Source organism: Natator depressus, chromosome 8 (assembly GCF_965152275.1).
Source record: "Natator depressus isolate rNatDep1 chromosome 8, rNatDep2.hap1, whole genome shotgun sequence".
In the NCBI taxonomy this organism is placed as follows: domain Eukaryota; kingdom Metazoa; phylum Chordata; order Testudines; family Cheloniidae; genus Natator; species Natator depressus.
In genome coordinates this window covers 65028418-65046286 of record NC_134241.1, presented here as the reverse complement: position 1 = coordinate 65046286, position 17869 = coordinate 65028418, and the positions used below count along the sequence as shown (strand labels likewise).

General features: G+C 43.5%; 1 protein-coding gene across 3 annotated transcripts in view; it reads left to right on the top strand.

Annotated features, from left to right (window-relative positions):
• DDX59 (DEAD-box helicase 59) overlaps window positions 1-17869 on the top strand; it is a 61649-nt gene that overhangs the window by 27198 nt on the left and 16582 nt on the right. Inside the window, exon 1 of one of the 3 annotated variants that reach the window (XM_074961204.1) lies at window positions 9151-9293. The exons of 1 other annotated variant lie outside the window; for it this stretch is intronic. The gene's annotated coding sequence lies outside the window, so the exon portion shown is untranslated. Of the gene's footprint in view, window positions 1-9150; window positions 9294-17869 lie in introns of those variants that run through there. One more of the 3 variants, XM_074961206.1, reaches the window with a different exon arrangement.

Sequence of the window (17869 nt, the reverse complement as noted above, 5' to 3'; positions counted from 1 at the left end):
CCCAGGACAGACCCTGTGGGTCCCCACCAGATTCGTCCTCCCAGTTTGACAGGAAACCAATGTTAATTACTTTTTTAATATGGTTTTTCAACCCGGGATTTGTGCACTCATCTTACAGTAATTTCACCTAGACCACATTTCTGTAGTTTGCTTGTGAGGATGTCACAGGGGACTGTGTCAAAAGACTTACTAAAATCAAGATATATCTGCTGCTTTCACTCTACTCCACTAGGCCAGTAACCCTGTCATAAAGGGAAATTAGGTGGTCTAGCATGATTTGTTCTTGACAGATTCATGTTGGATATTACTTATAACCCTATTATCTTCTAGATGCTTACAAATTGATTGCTTAATAATGTGTTCCAGTATCTTTCCAGGTGTTGCAGTTAGGCTGGCTGATCTGTAATTCCCTGGGTTCTCTTAGTATCTGTGTGTAAAAAGGGGACCAATGTTTGCTCTTCTGTCCTCTGGGATCTCACCCATCCTCCATGAATTCCCGAAGATAATTGATAGGTTTCAGAGTAGCAGCTGTGTTAGTCTGTATTCGCAAAAAGAAAAGGAGAACTTGTGGCACCTTAGATACTAACAAATTTATTTGAGCAGAAGCTTTTGTGAGCTACAGCTCACTTCATCGGATGCTAATGCTTCTGATAGTGCTGCAGCTAGTTCCTTAAGTATCCTAGGGTGAATTTCATCAGGCCTTGACTTGAATACATCTAACTTATCTTACTCTTTAACCTGTTCTTTCTTTGCTCTAATTTATCTTCCTTCCCCCTTGTTAATATTATGTTAAGCATCTGGTCACAATTAATCTTTTTAGTGAAGACTGAAGCAAAATAGGCCTTAAGCATTTTAGTCTTCTTGATGTTGTCTGTTATTAGCGATCCTTCCTGATTCAGTAATGGTTCCACATATTCCTGTAACTTTCTCTCGCTTCAAATGTATTTACAGAACAACTTCTTACAGCCATTTATGTCCCATGCTAGGTGTAATTCATTTTGTGCCTTACCCTTTCTGATTTTTTCCCATACTTGTTTATCAATTTGTCCATGTTTCCACTTTTTCTAGGGATTCCTTTTTGATTTTCACTAAAGAGAGGCCACATTGGCCTCTTACCTTTCTTCCTACCTTTCCTTTATGTTGGGCTAGTTTGCTATTGTGCCTTTAATGTTGTCGCTTTGAGAAACTGCCAGTTTTCCTGAGCAAATTTTTCCCTTAGATTTTCTTACCAGGGATCCTACCTCCAGTTCTTTGATTTGTTAAAGTGTTTTTTTTTTTTTAATTGTTGTCTTTACTCTGCTGCTTCCTTTCTTCAGAATCATGAAATGTATCATTTCATGATCACTCTTACGCAAATTGCTTTCTACCTATGGATTCACCACCAATTCCTCCTTATTGGTCAGAATAAAGTTTAAAATGGCTGTGCCTGGTTACTTTCTCCACCTTGTGAAAGAACAAATGGTCCCCAGCACATCTGAAGAATTATTTGAGATTTTTACTTCCTTACTTCCCATAGAGTTTTGCCTGATTTGGAGCTACCCAAGCACAAAACAATCCAATATAATCTCCTGCCCTTCTGTAGTAGAATTTTTAATAGAGTGAAATTTTACCATAGGATTTCACTGTTTTCATGTTAGAACTTGTGCACTGAAAAGTGTCTGAGTTTATTCCAAACTGGATCAATTATAAAAAGTGGTAATACAATTAGGTAGGGGACAATTCCCCAAATTAATATAATTTCTACATGAATTCATTCAAATTTGACTGCTTCCTCTCTTTGTACACACATGTAATTTGAATATTGGATAACAAAAATAACAAGATATCAGAAAATGTAGTTACATATGTGATTAAAACAGATAAAAGCAAACAGACCATATCTAAAAAAAAATAGAATGCCAAACTATATTGGAAAATATCCAGCTGTCCATTTTTTGTGAGATACTCCCACTGCCTTCTTCATACTCTCCCCTCGTCCAAACGTTTTAATTGAGAGATGAAGGGTGGGGCTTTACTCAGAAGAGAAGCAATTCTGTACTGCAGGGCTGTTAGTCCAGCAAGAAGGGAAAACCCAGCTAATTCAAAATGCCTACGTGGAACCCACTCCCTTCTCCCTTCAGTAGAATTTTTAATGTGATGGAAACGCAGTTGAGGGGTCCCTGTTCTCCATCTGTTGTTCAGGATATTTGGTGGAGGGGGGCCATTGGTTGTTCTCAAAAGATGAGCAGTTCTGCACTGTGTAGTTCTTGGCCTGGTGAACGCAGCTGTAGCCTCTCATACTCTCTCTCCCAACACCTCTGTTTCTGTAGACGGAAAAGCAGAGGGAGCAGCAGCTACTAGGGTCTTATCATAGTGTGGAAAAGATAGCCTTCAGTGTGACTTGTTATAGATTTAATCCTTCAAAATGGAGATTAGCATTTTACCTGGATGATTCTTTGTGAGAATCTGGGGCCTGAGCCAAGCTCATTGAAGACAATGGAAAGACCCTTATTGACTTTGATAAGCTTTTGATCAGGTCCCTATTCAGGGAAGTTTTAAGTAGCTGAAGAGACTAGTAGATCTTTGTGGGTTGGTTAAGATGTCTTCCACAACTCAACAAGGAAGACAACGTCATGCTTTGCATGATGTACCATTTTAACTTAAGTTATTGGTAGTCATAGTAAGATCTTAACATGTTGCTATTAGACAGAAAAAAACAGTTATAATTCAGTTATAATTCAGTATCCACTCTTTCTCAAAAAGTAGATTTGCCACATTCTTAGATTCTATATTCCTAGATATATTGTCTTTATAATTTGTGTACAAAATAATATCTGCAGTTATCTAATGTCAATGGAGTTAGTAGCCTTTAAAGAGAGAACCACAGGATAAAGCTGATGTTTGCTCTTTTTGGAGCTCACAAATTCTATATAATACAGAAAAATGTATTATTTTTTGTTGTTTGCAAAAAAGATATGGCCACTTTTTTTATATCTATGAATGCTTCTGTCAAGGGGTAGGTACAGGCCGTCACAGGGTGTCAGACTGGGGGTTATCAAAATGGCTATTTGGTTTTAGCTGGGGACTGTACACGATGGCTAAAACCTCTCCAGCACATTATCAACGATCTACAACCTATCCTGGAAAACGATCCCGCACTCTCGCAGACCTTGGGAGGCAGGCCAGTCCTCGCTTACAGACAGCCCCCCAACCTGAAGCAAATACTCATCAGCAACTACACACCGCACCACAGAAACACTAACCCAGAAACCAATCTCTGTAGCAAACCTCGTTGCCTACTCTGTCCCCATATCTACTCTAGCGACACCATCAGAGGACCCAACCACATCAGCCACACTATCAGAGGCTCATTCACCTGCACATCTACTAATGTTATATATGCCATTATGTGCCAGCAGTGCCCCTCTGCCATGTATATTGGCCAAACCGGACAGTCCCTACGTAAAAGAATAAATGGACACAAATCGGACATCAGGAATGGTAACATACAAAAGCCAGTAGGACAACACTTCTTTTTTCCTGGACATTCTATAACAGATTTGAAAGTAGCTATACTTGAACAAAAAAACTTCAGAACAGACTTCAAAGAGAAACAGCAGAACTAAAATTCATTTGCAAATTTAACACCATTAATTTGGGCTTGAATAGGGACTGGGAGTGGCTGGCTCATTACAAAAGCAGCTTTGCCTCTCCTGGAATTGACATCTCCTCATCTATTATTGGGAGTGGACTACATCCACCCTAATCAAATTGGCCCTGTCAACACTGGTTGTCCACTTGTAAGGAAACTCCCTTCTCTTCATGTGCCAGTATATTTATGTCTGCATCTGTAATTTTCACTCCATGCATCTGAAGAAGTGGGGTTTTTACCCACAAAAGCTTATGCTCAAATAAATCTGTTACTCTTTAAGGTGCCACCGGACTCCTTGTTGTTTTTTTAGCATATTATGGTCACTAGTGAAAACAAATAATAAAATAGTAATAGGGCAAAAAAGTGTTTTTCCCTCCCTCCTAATGCTTTAATGTTCATCCTAAGTGTAAATGTGATGTATCCCCAGTTCTGTGTGAATTCTGCTATGCATCATGTTACCCTACAAATTCTAGTTCATAAATTCTGGTATAGACACAGAGGAAACAATTAGGTATATGGATTTATGGTTTCTCATCTTCCTTCTACAGGCAGTAAAAAAGTTTTCAGCTCAGGAAAGATTAACAATTATGACTTCATAATCAAATCTAACATTCTAATATTGAACAATTTAAAACAGGTTTTTAGATAATTAAGCATGCTGTGAGAGCTAGGGGTATTTTAGAGTTCCTTTTCGGATTAGTAATATAATCCCCCAGATTGCTCTCTGAGTACTCAGTTTCTTTTAGTCTCTAACTAGATTGAATAATGATATCTCTAACAAAGCTTATTAAAATGTTTAGATTTAAAATATTTCTGTAACCTGCTTTTATCTCTTGATGTAGTATTTCACTGTGAGGGAAAAGTATGAACTCATCTACTAATTCATTAAACACTGAAGAAAAGAAAACTGCTAAATGGATAAAGATATAGTTGTAGGCAGGATTTCTGATGGGGGAATCTCAATGTGTGCTATTATGTTGCATTTATAACTAACAAATGATGATCAAAAATGTCAAATCTAATAAAAGGACACTCATTACAAATGCATTAGTGTTCTCATGGAACAGCATACAATACAGAGTCAAAAATGGAAAGGCATGCAACCAAAAATGAATCATTGCATAATATAAGAAGAATAGAAATACCCACTGATTAAATTATTCTTTCCATAGAAAGACACATATTAGACAAAGAAATTTCCTGTACTTTGCAGCTCAGAACAGCAAGATCATGTTGTGTGACAACAAAAACATGTAATTTCTTTATCCTGTAGACCAGCGGTTAACAAGTCGATCCTGTAGCCTCTGACAGTCAGTTGCGATCTCCGGCCACTAAAAGTCTGGTGGCACAGCGGGGCTAAGCAGGCTCCCTGCCTGTCCTGGCCCTGCGCTGCTCCCGAAGCAGCCAGCATGCCCCAAGGCCCTTGGGGCTGGAGTGGCAGGGGTTTCTGCATGCTGCTCCTGCCTGCAGGCACCGCCTCTGCAGCTCCCATTGGCTGGGAATGGGAAACTGTAACCAATGGGAGCTGCGGGGCTGCTGCCTGCAGAGAGGGGCAGCACGCAGAGCCATGTGCACCCCCCCAGGGGCCACAGGGACATGATGGCCGCTTCTGGGAGTGGTGTGGGGCAGGGACGGGAAGAGAGCCTCCCTTAGCGCGGCTGCACTGCTGACCAGGAGCCACCTGAGGTAAGTGCCACCCAGCGGGAGCCTGCACCCTAGCCCTGAGCCCCCTCCCGGAGCCAGCACTCAGTACCTCCTACCCCAGCCCTGAGCCTCCTCCTAGAGCCTGCACCCTGAACCTCCTCGTGCCCCCCAAACCTCCTGTCCCAGCCCTGAGCTCCCTTCTGGAGCTAGCACCATGTACCCCCTCCTGCCTGCCAACATTCTGCCCCAGCCCAGAGCCCCCTCCTGCAACCCCACCCCCTGCCCAGCCAGGAGTTCCCTCCCACACTCCAAACCCCTCAGCCCCAGTCCAGAGCTTGCACCCCCTCCTGCATCCTAACCCCCTGCCCCAGCCCGGTGAAACTGAGGGAGGGAGAGCGAGCGACAGAGGAGAAGGGCATGGGGCCCGGGGAGTAGGGCGGGGTAGATCCTAGGTTGCACTTAAATTCAAAAAGTGATCTTGTGCATAAAAAGGGTGGAGACCACTGCTATAGACAGTATTATTCAAGTTTCGGAGTTTGAACCGAAAACTATCATTGACATCCAAAGATTCAACAACAAAGAATGCTGCTGCTGTTATGTTGGATTTGTTCAAAGCTCAGTTTTCTGTAAAACAGAGTTATCAAACTCAGTCCTATGAGATATTTGGCAATTTTCATGTTAGATGCTGTGATACATATTTTACTCTAGACTAGGAGCTATTATAATTGTTATCATGCCCTTCTTTTCCCTTTTCAAAGTCGATTACTGTTTTGACACAGGTACAGTGATCAAAGATCACCACTGTGTTTATGTCTCCCATTAGGATCTACAAGCATGATTCTCAGTCCTTATGAATTTCACAGATGCACAGCCTTTGTATTTCAGTGCCCCACACTCTGTCCGTGTTCTGGAAAGGTGCATTCCTCAGCATTACAGGACAACTGCAGAGATCCTAGAATTCTGAAAAGTGAAATATTTGAAAATTCTGTGAACTAGTAAACATTCTAAGTAAATCCTGGAAGAAACAAGAAACTTGAATTTGTTCATGAAGCATAATTTTGGACTCAATAATTTGAGTAAAAAAATATACTGGGCCATTACATTTTCAAGTCTGAAGTTCTGCCAAGGTATTCAATTACAGAATATTTTTGTGGTCTTCCATACCATGATCATATGCACAGTTTGAGTGGATTGTCCTACTTCTACAGTGATAAGGTTCTTAGCTATGAACGTTATCTATTGTAGTACATATGATTTCTAGTCTAATTTTGTAGTCATTTTATTATGTTCATTATACAATATTTGGTATTAATACATTACATAAAATACATTTAAACAAAAAAACACAGGTATGTTGTGTCCAAATATAGGAAATCTGAGCGAAGGGTTTGTGCATCAGTTAAAAAACATAACACATACACATCATGGTTATCCCACATTGTTACATTTTCTATTCCAAGACTTAGTCATCATAAAGGCACAGTTGTTGTGGCTATATAACAGACAAATTCAACAATTCTTGTATTAATGAGTTCATCCTGAATACACTGTGGGCAACATATTCCCCCATTCTTCCCTCCAAATATAACAATCAACAGAATAGCCTTCTAAATATGCAGGTCACTGGTCATGTCAGCATGACCTCCCAGCTGAGGAGAGTTGCTGGATCACTAGAAAATTAGTAGCAATAGGAAGGGGCCAGCATCTCCAATTACGTTGGTGAATTTCTGAGGTCAGCAGCAATAGGTACCAAGAACAGCTGTCCAATGAAGATGATTATAGAGCCACCAAATGATATGCAAATCACAGCTATAGCTTGTTAGACTCTGTAGTTTAGTTTTGGTGCAGATTGGGACCAACAGATAAAGTAATTTTAACTGGAGGAAGTTTCAGCTAGCCTCTTGCCAAACACAAAAACGTTTGCAATATTGAATGTAGCAACAATGGTAGAGTAGTAGCCTTGCCTGTTGCAGTAAAGATATATATCTGTATATGCAGATTTCTGTAGAAAATAGGGATGCAGGTGTAGCAGATCTTAACCTGTTTTTTCTTAACCCATGTACGTTTCTAATTTGCTTTTTCTAATATTATAGCCTCTTGGATTAAAAAGAAACTCCCAAATTTGAGGGAGAATTTTTATGAATGGATACTAAGAAAATTTGTTAATCTCCAATTTTGCAGTGGTCTCTTAACATAGAAAGCTGAAATACTGTATAATAGGCTTAGGCAGTTCATGACCCCTTTAACAGAATGTCACTGCACCAGGCTGTTCTAGCATGGCATCAAAACTTGACTACTGCATCTTCAAATGACTCTACTGAGCTCAGGACCACAAGGATCTTCCAAATCCAATTAATGAAAGAGGAAAAGCTCTTCCTGGGAGAATTTATATTCTAAAAGTCTAATATAATTAACTATGCATGGATTGGATTACTGCATTCAGGGAGGGCACTGCAGAAAAAGATGCAGAATTGCTGAAACTAGATGGCAAGAAATGGTAGCAGAACTTTTGATAATAATTCATAAGAACAACCATACTGGGTCAGACTTGTCGTCCATCTAGCCCAGTATGCTGTCTTCCAGTAGTGGCTAATGCCAGATGCTTCAGAGGGAATGAACAGAATGGGCAATCATTGAGTGATCCATCCCATCATCCACCCCCAGCTTCTGGCAATCAGAGAAGAGGGATACACCACGGCATGGAGTTGTACCTCTGACCATTTGAGCAAATAGCCATTGATGGACCTATGCTCTTATCTATGAACCTATGAACTTATCTAATTGCGTTTTGAACCCCGTTATAGTTTTGGCCTTCATAGGTTGACTCTATTGTGTGAAGAAGTACTTCTGTTTGTTTTAAACCTGATGCCTATTAATTTCATTGGGTGCTCCTTGTTCTTGTGTTATGTGACGGGGTAAATAACACTTCCTTATTCACTTTTTCCACACAATTCACAATTTTATAGATCTCTATCATATCTTCTCTTCGTCATCTCTTTTCCAAGCTGAAAATTGATAGAAAATACCATATTGCATATATATCACGTGTCATCTAGGTATACCCCCATTGTATTTATTCAGTGACAAACTCACTTGGGCGCATACAGCTACCTGGTTATCCATACTCCATTTTTTTCTATTCCATTCTTTCCCCCTCAGCAAAGGCATGCGCTTCTCACTGAGGAGTGCATGCACATGCCATGTGTGAAATCTCAGTCACATTTAAATTATTCCAGAGGAAAGAAGAGGAAGGAAAAAAAAAAAAAGCACCCACCCACCCTTTTTTTTGAAACCCTGCAAAACAGTAATTCAGCATCAGCGAAATGTTGTAGAAAAGATGGAGGCCCAGGAGAAATTTCAGGCACAAGAAAGTTTTTCTATAGACAGTTATAAGGGCCTGTGAGGAAGGGCTGAGACTGAGGGAGCTGCCTCCTCCGCTGTAACTGCAGCTCTGCTGTACAACCGCCACCTGTCCGTCCACTCTCCTTTCCCCTCCTGGGCCGTGTGCTGCAGTGGAGCCCGCTGTCTCTGTTTAATCACCTTGCTGGGGTATTTTTGGGACGGGGACCTCGGCGTTGGGCGTCGCCGTCTCCCGTTCCCTAAGCGCTCTGCTTTTTGACATTTGATTCTTGCATGTCCCACCAGGGGCTTTTCAACAGAACCCCCCGTACATTGGCCCCTCCTGGCTTTGCTGCCTGCTCCATCGCCACCCTCTGTCCTCAGGTCCCGTCAGGTTCTCCCTCCTCTCCCGCCACCCCAGTCGATATCGTCCCTCTCCATCCCCATTCTCTCCTTTCCCGCCCACGTCACCCTACTCCTCACCCCCTACCCCCACCCTCTGTGATTTGCTGCTCCAGCGCATGCACTCTGGTTGCCGTCCCCGCACGCACCGCCGGGGTGGGGACTGAGAGGCCGCCTGGCTTGGTCTCTGGCCGCTCGATTTTCTCGCTGCTTGTGGTGTCGCCATTTTCTACGGGAAGGTCGGGCTGGTGTTGAGGCGCATGGCAGGGAGGTACCAGTAAGTTACGTTACCCAGCAACTCCTCGTCCCAGGGGCGCGCTGGCTCTAAAGCAGCGGCGCCGGCGGGGCTGTGGGTCCCGTCTGCAGCGAGGCGGGCGGCGGGGAGCTGCGCAGCGCCGGGGGACGGGCCGGTCAGTGTCTGCACCGGGCAGCCCAAGCCCTGCAGTAGGGGGTCCCCTGGGCGGGGGCTGCATCCACCTTGCCGTGGGGAGCGGTATGAACGAGACCGTGCGCCGGTGGGCCCTGGAGAGGCGGGATGGCTGAGCTCTCTCCTGTGTCCCCGGGGAGAACGTAGGGGCTGGGCTGGGGCCTTGTCCACCCTAGCCGGGGTTTGCCCCATGGCTACGCAGCAAGTGAGCGCTTCTGCCAGACTGGTTCCGCTCCCTGGCCAGAGTAGCGGTTCGGCAGGGGCTTTCTTTGCCATTGTCACGGCACCTGCACTAAGGCTTTTGCCGGTATAGAAATGTCGCAAAAAGACAACTGCACCCCATAAGTGATGTTATCTAGACAGGCGAGTTACTAGTGTAGATCAAGCCCCAGTTTCTAGCTGCGCTGCCCCACCATCTCCTGTCCAGAACCGTGTCTCCACAGCAAACAACTTCTGTTGGCATAGCTAGGCCAGGGGTGTGATCCCTGGTTGACATAGGTATGCTGTCATACGCCCCACGGTAGGTTTATTTTGGAGTGTGTGGGGTACGGGATGGTTGGCAAATCTCGGTTTTACCAGTTTGTTGTCTGTGCGAGGAGCACTTTGTCATTATAGTTTAGGATCCTTCCAAATTCACTGTCCATTTTGGTCAAGATCACTGCCAGGGATTTTTTAAATTAGTCGATTTCATGTTTTCAGATATTTACACTTGAAATTTCAGTGTTGTAACTTTTGGGGTTCTGACCTAAAAGGCCGTCAGGGTGGGATGGTTGCAAGGCTATATTGTGTGTGTGTGTGTGTGTGTGCGCGTGCAGGGGGTGGGGGGGGGTGTCATGGGATTGCCACCCTTACTTCTTCCCTGCTGCTGACAGTGTGCTGCCTTCAGCACTGGGCAGCCATAGAAAAAGGCTGCTGGCCAGGCGCCCAGCTCTAAAGCCAGTGCCTCCACCAGCAGCAGTGCAGAAGTGAGGGTCACAGGGTATGGACTGTGTGTATGCGTTTTCCTGGAAGTTTGCTGCCCAAGAAGGGGGCTGACAGCTGGAGGTGCAGCCTCTGTGCACTGGAAGGTGTGTGTGACAGCTGGCACCGCAGCCTCTCTACGGGGTGGTGTGCGTGTGTGTGACAGCTGGAGGCGCAGCCTCTCCACAGGGTGTGTGTGTGACAGCTGGAGCGGCAGCATCTCCGTGCGCGGTAGTAACAGCTGGAGCTGCCCAACCTTCTTCCAGCCCAGGGAGATCCCAGAGGTGGGTCTGACCCACTCTGGGAGCAGCACCTGAAGGGGAAGAGGAAGTCTCATGCCTCCACATCCCCAGCTGGGAACAGGGGCTTGTCTACACCACCCACCGGATCAACGGGCAGTGATTGATCCAGCAGGGATCGATTTATCGCGTTGATGCGATAAATCGATCCCTGAGCACTCTCCAGTCAACTCCGGTACTCCACCAGAACAAGAAGCGCAAGCGGAGTTGTCGAGAGTGTCAACTGTCGACTTACCACGGTGAAGACACCGCAGTAAGTAGATCGAAGTACATCGACTTCAGCTACGCTATTCACATAGCTGAAGTTGCGTATCTTAGATTGACCCTGTGCGGTAGTGTAGACAAGCCCTGGAGTCCTGCGCAGGTTAGGAGCCCCCAGCTGCATGCCAGATTTCACGGAGGAGAACAGATTTCACAGTTTATAATGTGTTTTTTCACTGCCATGAATTTGGTAGGGCCCTAATTATATGATACCTTTAGGGGCAAAGCACCCCTCAAGTAGACATGGCCCAAGTCTATGTCTTCATTTGTATTTTTAGTTGTGTTTTAACACAGGTTGATTAATAACACAATTGTAAATTCTAGTGTAGACAGGACAGCCTGGTGTTAAACATCACTAGCAACAAAATGTTTGTGATGTGGAACATACTTGCTGCAAGTACTCAAAGATAATGAGTAAGGCCCCCAAAATCTATGAGATTAATAAAAAAGAATGCAAATTTTATTATTTTTCCTAGTCTTCTGGGTGGGCATGTTTAGGGTTTACGTTTTTAAGCTCCTCACTGTTGTGCACAGCTGGGAGATGCAGTTTGAGTGGGGAGTCCAGCCCTTAGAGGAGAATGTAGATATGAGGAAACTGAACTACAGCTCCCAGAGGCACTACAGCAGGAGATCCAAATCAAAATATTTGGATTTTTTTGTATGTTTATTTTTTTGACAAAAAATTTAAAGTTTCTACAGAAAGCAGACACTTCATGAAAAATGTCATTGGGTTGAAAATCCAACTTTCAACTGAAAAACAATTTTGACTGAAAAATTTTGACCAGTGTTATATACCATTATAAACTACTGAAAATATCAGTGCACTCCTTGGATATTATCGTAATATTGTTCTAAAGGAATCTTACAGTGGGAAAGAAGGGTTTGTTTAAATGTGAGTAAATATCTAGTAATCATGAGTTCTGATTCACTGAATGACTGACCTTGCTACTTAAACTATCGGTGCATACATTTCCCTATATGTAAAATTCAGATAATAGTGTTTTGCTTTATGTGGGTATTGTAAGGTTTACTTAATGTTTTGAAAGTGCTTTGAAATATGTGGACAAAAGGGTCTACATATATGCAAAATATTTTTACAATAAGAAAATATTATGTTATAAAAGGAGTGCGGAGAGAATAGAATCGTAGGACTGGAAGGGTTGAGAGGTCTTCTAGTCCAGTCCCCTACGCTCAAGGCAAGACTAAGTATTACCTAGACCATCCCTGGCAGGTGTTTGTCTAACCTGCTCTTAGAAATCTCCAATGACAGAGATTCTACAACCTCCCTAGGCAATTTATGCCAGTGCTTAACTACCCAGACAGAGAGGAAGTTTTTCCTAAAGTCCAGCCTAAACCATCCTTGCTGCAATTTAAGCCCATTGCTTCTTGTCCTATCCTCTGAGGTTAAGGAGAACAGTTTTTCTCCCTCCTTCTTGTAATGACCTTTTATGTCCTTGAAAAATCTTTTCATGTCCTCTCTGTTTTCTCTTCTCCAGACTAAACATACCTGTATTTTGCAGTCTTTCCTCATAGGACATATTTTCTAGACCTTTAATCATTTTTGTTGTTCTTCTCTGGACTTTCTCCAATTTGTCCACATCTTTCCTGAAATGTGGTGCCCAGACTGGACACAATGTTCCAGCTGAGGCCTAATCAGCGCAGAGTAGAGTGGAAGAATTACTTCAGTGGTTCTCAAACTGTTGCACTGGTGACCCCTTTCACATAGTAAGCCTCCGTGTGCGACCCTCCCCCCCTTTTAAATTAAAAACACTTTTTTACGTATTTAATACCATTATAAATGCTGGAGGCAAAGTGGAGTTTGGGGTAGAGGCTGACAGCTTGCAAACCCCCCCCGCCATGTAATAACCTCATGACCCCCTGAGGGGTCCCGACCCCCAGTTTGAGAACCCCTGAATTACTACTTGTCTTGCTTGTAACACTCCTGCCTAATACATCCCAGAATGATGTTTGCTTTTTTTTTTTTTTTTTTTGCAACAGTATTACACTGTTGACTCATATTTAGCTTGTGATGCACTATGACTCCTAGATCCCTTTCCGCGGTACTCCTTCCTAGGCATTCATTTCCCACTTTATATGTGTGCAACTGATTGTTCCTTCCTAAGTGGAGTACTTTGCATTTGTTCTTATTGCATTTCATCCTATTTACTTCAGAACATTTCTCCAGACGTTTCTCCAACGTTTGTCCAGATCATTCTGAATTTTAATCGTATCCTCCAAAAGCACTTGCAACCCCTCCCAGCTTGGTAGTGAATTCAGATAACATCAGTTTGGTTTGCATTTCATGTATACAGAGAGTCTGAATTTTAAAATAAAATTACATACCAAAAATATCCCCTAAAATAATGCTGAGGTTACAAAGTCAAACACTGAAAAGTTTGGAATGACAGAATGCCCATGCAACCTTAATTGAGCTTCCTTGTGTGTATGCATTTTGATGTAGTCTTTAACTTACAAGATCACATGTGGTTTTTTCCCCACAGGGCCATTAACAAGCCTCTACTGAGCAATACAAAATGACAATTTTCAGAGGCTTATAGTTTGGCCAAACTTGTGTAGATTTTCACAGGACAGCAAACAGTTTCCTTGATGGCTGGAGGTGGACCTCCCTGCCAAATTTCAAGTCTCTGTTCTAAAGCATGGAAGCCCTACAGCAGGGGTGGCTCTTCAGAAGTTAATATGTGGCTCCTTGTATAGGCACCGACTCCAGGGCTGGAGCTACAGGCGCCAACTTTCCAATATGCCGGGGAGTGCTCACTGCTAAACCCCAGGTTCTGCCACAGGCCCTGCCCCCATTCCATTCCCTCCTGCCCCCTCCCCTGAGCCTGCAGTGTCCTCCTCCCCCCCACCCCCCGCCTCCTGCATGCCATGAAACAGCTGATTGGGAGGTGTGGGGAGGGAGGGGGAGGTGCTGATCAGCGGGGCTGCCAGTAGGTGGGAGTGGGGGAGCTAATGTGGGGGCTGCTGATGTATTACTGTGGCTCTTTGTCAAACTACATTGGTAAATTCTGGCTCCTTCTCAGGCTTAGGTTAGCCACCCCTGCTCTACAGCTTTTCAGTGAAATGGCTGAACAAATTTTTAGCAACTGATAATAAAACAACTTACAAACCTTGGTCTTAGAAACAATTGAACTGTTTTTGCTGAAACTTTCCAAAAAAATTCAATTTGAGATAGACACCTGGAGTAGAAGATTTCAGCGCAAACACTTAAAGTTTGGCACAATGATAAGCAACTGAAAATGATCTTATATGGAAAGTGTTAAGTAATGTTACTTTAGAGGGCACTGCCTATAATTCTATAACATGATTCTTATTTTCAATTATATTCTTGCATGGTATCAATTTAAAAACCTGCAAGTTCGTTCCTATTTTTGTAGTTGATCTTTTCCATAGACAAGCTTGATGTCATGATATCCTGACGGAGGCTACTGAAAGGCTCAAACCAGTACAGCTGCTGATATATGGACATCCACATCTTTTGAGCATCCTCCGGCACTGTCTCTAACACTGCCCACCACTTTCATGTCCCATCTGGATATGTTAGTATTGAGCTGGTTGTAATATGGAGCTGGAGACTGATGGTAATGGCCATGAACTTAGTTTTATCTCTGCTTCTAACCAGGCCAGTATACGCTGCTTCTTGTCTAACCAGATCAGTGATCAGCTGCAGTGTGATTCACCAAACTGAGCCAAGCTAACAAGACAATGTCATTGGCATATTCAGGATCTTGAAGCAGAATGTTCAGCTCAATGCTACCAATAGTTGTCTTCTCAAGCTTATCCATCAACCAGTCAGTGACAATCTTGGACAATAATGGTGACAGAACGTGGCCTTACCGAACTCCTATAGAGATGGGACCCATCTCTTGCTGCAAAGCTGAGCTCTATGGAACCCGAGGAAAGTTGAAGAACACCAGATTGATGTTTTTGATTCTCTTCTTCAGTCAGCTGCTCCATATCGAGGAGCAGGAGAAGTTCAGAGAGGAAGACCAATAAATTCCAAAGCTTGTGTACCAAGGAATGCTGCTACATGGGCAGCGAGCACATGAGCGCCAAAAACTTTGGTGGAGTGACAAGATTGTTAGTGATGGGCTTGTGACCCAGGAGTCTCTCTCTTAGTGCCAACTGGCAACGGGCACAACTGTATTGGGTTACAGGAATCTCCTGAGTCAGGTATTTACATTCTAGCTCACCAGAAGAGTGTCATGTCATATCTCTAATAAAATCCTGTATCACTCTGGTCATCAATATTATTGTGAAATGTATGTATAGAAACTATGTAAGGAGTTTGTGTATATATACTGAAGTTCTTAGTGTCTCTATCTAGGTACTGGTCACCAGCAAAGGTGAAAAACGGGTTTTCTGTCAGACAAGAAATGTTTATCTATCTGGCTGTTTAAATGTACAATAAGTATTGTATAGTTCACAAGGAGTTGCCACTCACCAGTCAGAATCAAATGCAAATGAAATATTATGGGAACTTCAAAGGAAGAAACCAAGAGGATGGGGGGAAAAAAAGCGAGTGTGGGAGGAGGACGGAGTTCCCTATCTTGAGGTGCACATGAAGGTTTTCTCTGTTTGAGGGACAAAGAAGACAGTCTGTCACCCTTCAGTAAGGAAGAAAATGGACAGCGAGTTTGCTTCATGACAAAGCATTCTCAACCAGTCTTGCTTGAAAATGCTGGATGGGTGAGATAAACTTCTTTAGAGAGGAGGTTAACTTGTTGGTTAAATTTGGTTTCTAGAAAGTGTATTATGATTTTGTTTTATATTTAACCATTTGTTTCTAATATTTTTATTCATTATCAGTTGAATCTCTATTCTTTTATAAGGAACTTATCCTTGTTTTCACTATAAATATACCTAAGTGCTGTGGTGGCAAGCAAAGTGGTGGTCCTGAGATGAATCTATGAATGACTCTAACAAGCTGTTATATACAGTTCCTTTTGGAACAGCAGGTCTGGTATTTCTGTGAGTGTTCAGTGGATAAGGAACTGGATGCTACAGGGAATGCCTGTAGGGCTTGGGTTGGTTTGTATTTATCACTAACCTGTACAGTGGGGAGTAGGGCCTAGAAAGTAGTGCTTGTGTTGTTTGAAGCTGGTGGCTTCATGGAGCTGATCCACAGCAGGCACAGACAAGACTGCTGCACGCAGGTTGTGGTGTGATGTCTCTCAACCCTTGGTACCCCTCAGGAGGATCACAGAGAGAAACTGAATATATAATCAGACTACCTTAAGCACCTTGCCAGAGATCAGTCTGGGTGGTGCTCGATTTGCAAGGGGTCTATGTTCCTTTTGGAATTTGCCTTCCTGATGATGATGATTTTCCATAGACATTGTACTGGACAACTGTGTTAACCATGTGTTAAAGTTAAACCTGGGTGATGTCTCATTTCCAGTTAAGTTTTTTTTTTAGTTATTAATACAATATTCACAAAGTTGTCTCAATTTGACCAACAGTATATCTGTGCTACTGTACAACAAAACTATTTTGTAGCCCAGAAATATACTACTTCTTATGCAGCACTCAAAGTATACTAGGCGCTTTACAGATGTGTAAGAAACACAGTTCTTTCTCCAGGAAACTTGCAATCTGAGCCCTGTGTCCTGCAAAGGGATCCATGTGGAATCTAGTTGAAGTCACTGGGACTTAAGGGCAGTGAGGTGGTGGGTAATGGCCTGGTCAGTCAGATGTATATGCAGGATTGGGGCTAAGCACAGCACAAACTGGAAGGCAAAAACTAGTGGGGTGGGGAAGGTCAGGGAAGGTAGGATGAGGTTCACCACAACTTATTGTGTTATTTTGTAGGTCTGTACGTGAATCTCAACGAGTGTGGGATACTTTTTATTTAATTTTTTTCCACACATTAAGAGCTAAAATTAGTAAATGATTTAGAAGGGTTATGTGGGCTATCTAGGAAGGCTGAAGGAGGCTGGCGAGAGGATATAAAGAGGAGATGGGAAGAAAATGAGGTAATAGAAGGTGGAAACATGAGATAGAGATGGAAGGGGAGAATATGAGGATGAAGGTGACAAATGAGATCAAAAGTGTGAGATTCATGGTGGGCACCTCGACCAATGTTCCCTGTAACTTTTTATATCCATATGTGGAATGAATTTTGTTATGTGCTCCAATATGGAGGTGAGGTGTTGTGGGGATGGGGCTGAGAGATTCGGAGTGGGGGGGGGGGCTCAGGGCTAGGGCAGAAAGTTAGGGTGTGGGGGAGTGAGGGCTCTGGCTGGGGGTGTGGGCTCTGGGATGGGGCTGGGGATGAGCGGTTTGGGGTGCAGGAGGGGGCTCAGGGCTGGGGCAGGGGGTTGGGGTGCAGGGGGATGAGGGCTCTGGCTGGGGTGCAGGCTCTGGGGTGGGGCCAGGGATGAGAAGGTTGGGTTGCAGGCTTCCCTGGGGCTGTGGCAGGGAGAGAAGACTCCCCCCAGTCTTCTCTCGCTGCAGCAGCGTGGTGCTGGCGGAGAGTGCCTCTCTCTGCCCTGGCAGCCCCCGGGCTGGTGCTGGAGGAGAGGCGCCTCTCCCTGGCTGCGTGGCCCTTGATAGCCTGCTGCATGGCCACACAGCTTAGAGGGAACTTAGACCTCAACATGTATGTGGTCAGGCTTTGGAAGGGATAAGTAAGAAGATGGCAGGATGGCTGAAACAAGAAGTGATACTACATTTAAGGCGAAAAGTTCAACAGTGAAAGCAGGGGGGATAAAAATCAATGATTTTTAAAAATAAACAAAATTGGATTTTTTTTTGATAAAATGCTTTTTGAGGGAAAAAACCTATCTAAAGATAGTTTTAATTAAGATACATTATAGTTCAAATATATCTCGTCATGGAATAGGGATTATAAAGTATAATTCTGTAGTATGAGACAATATATTCATG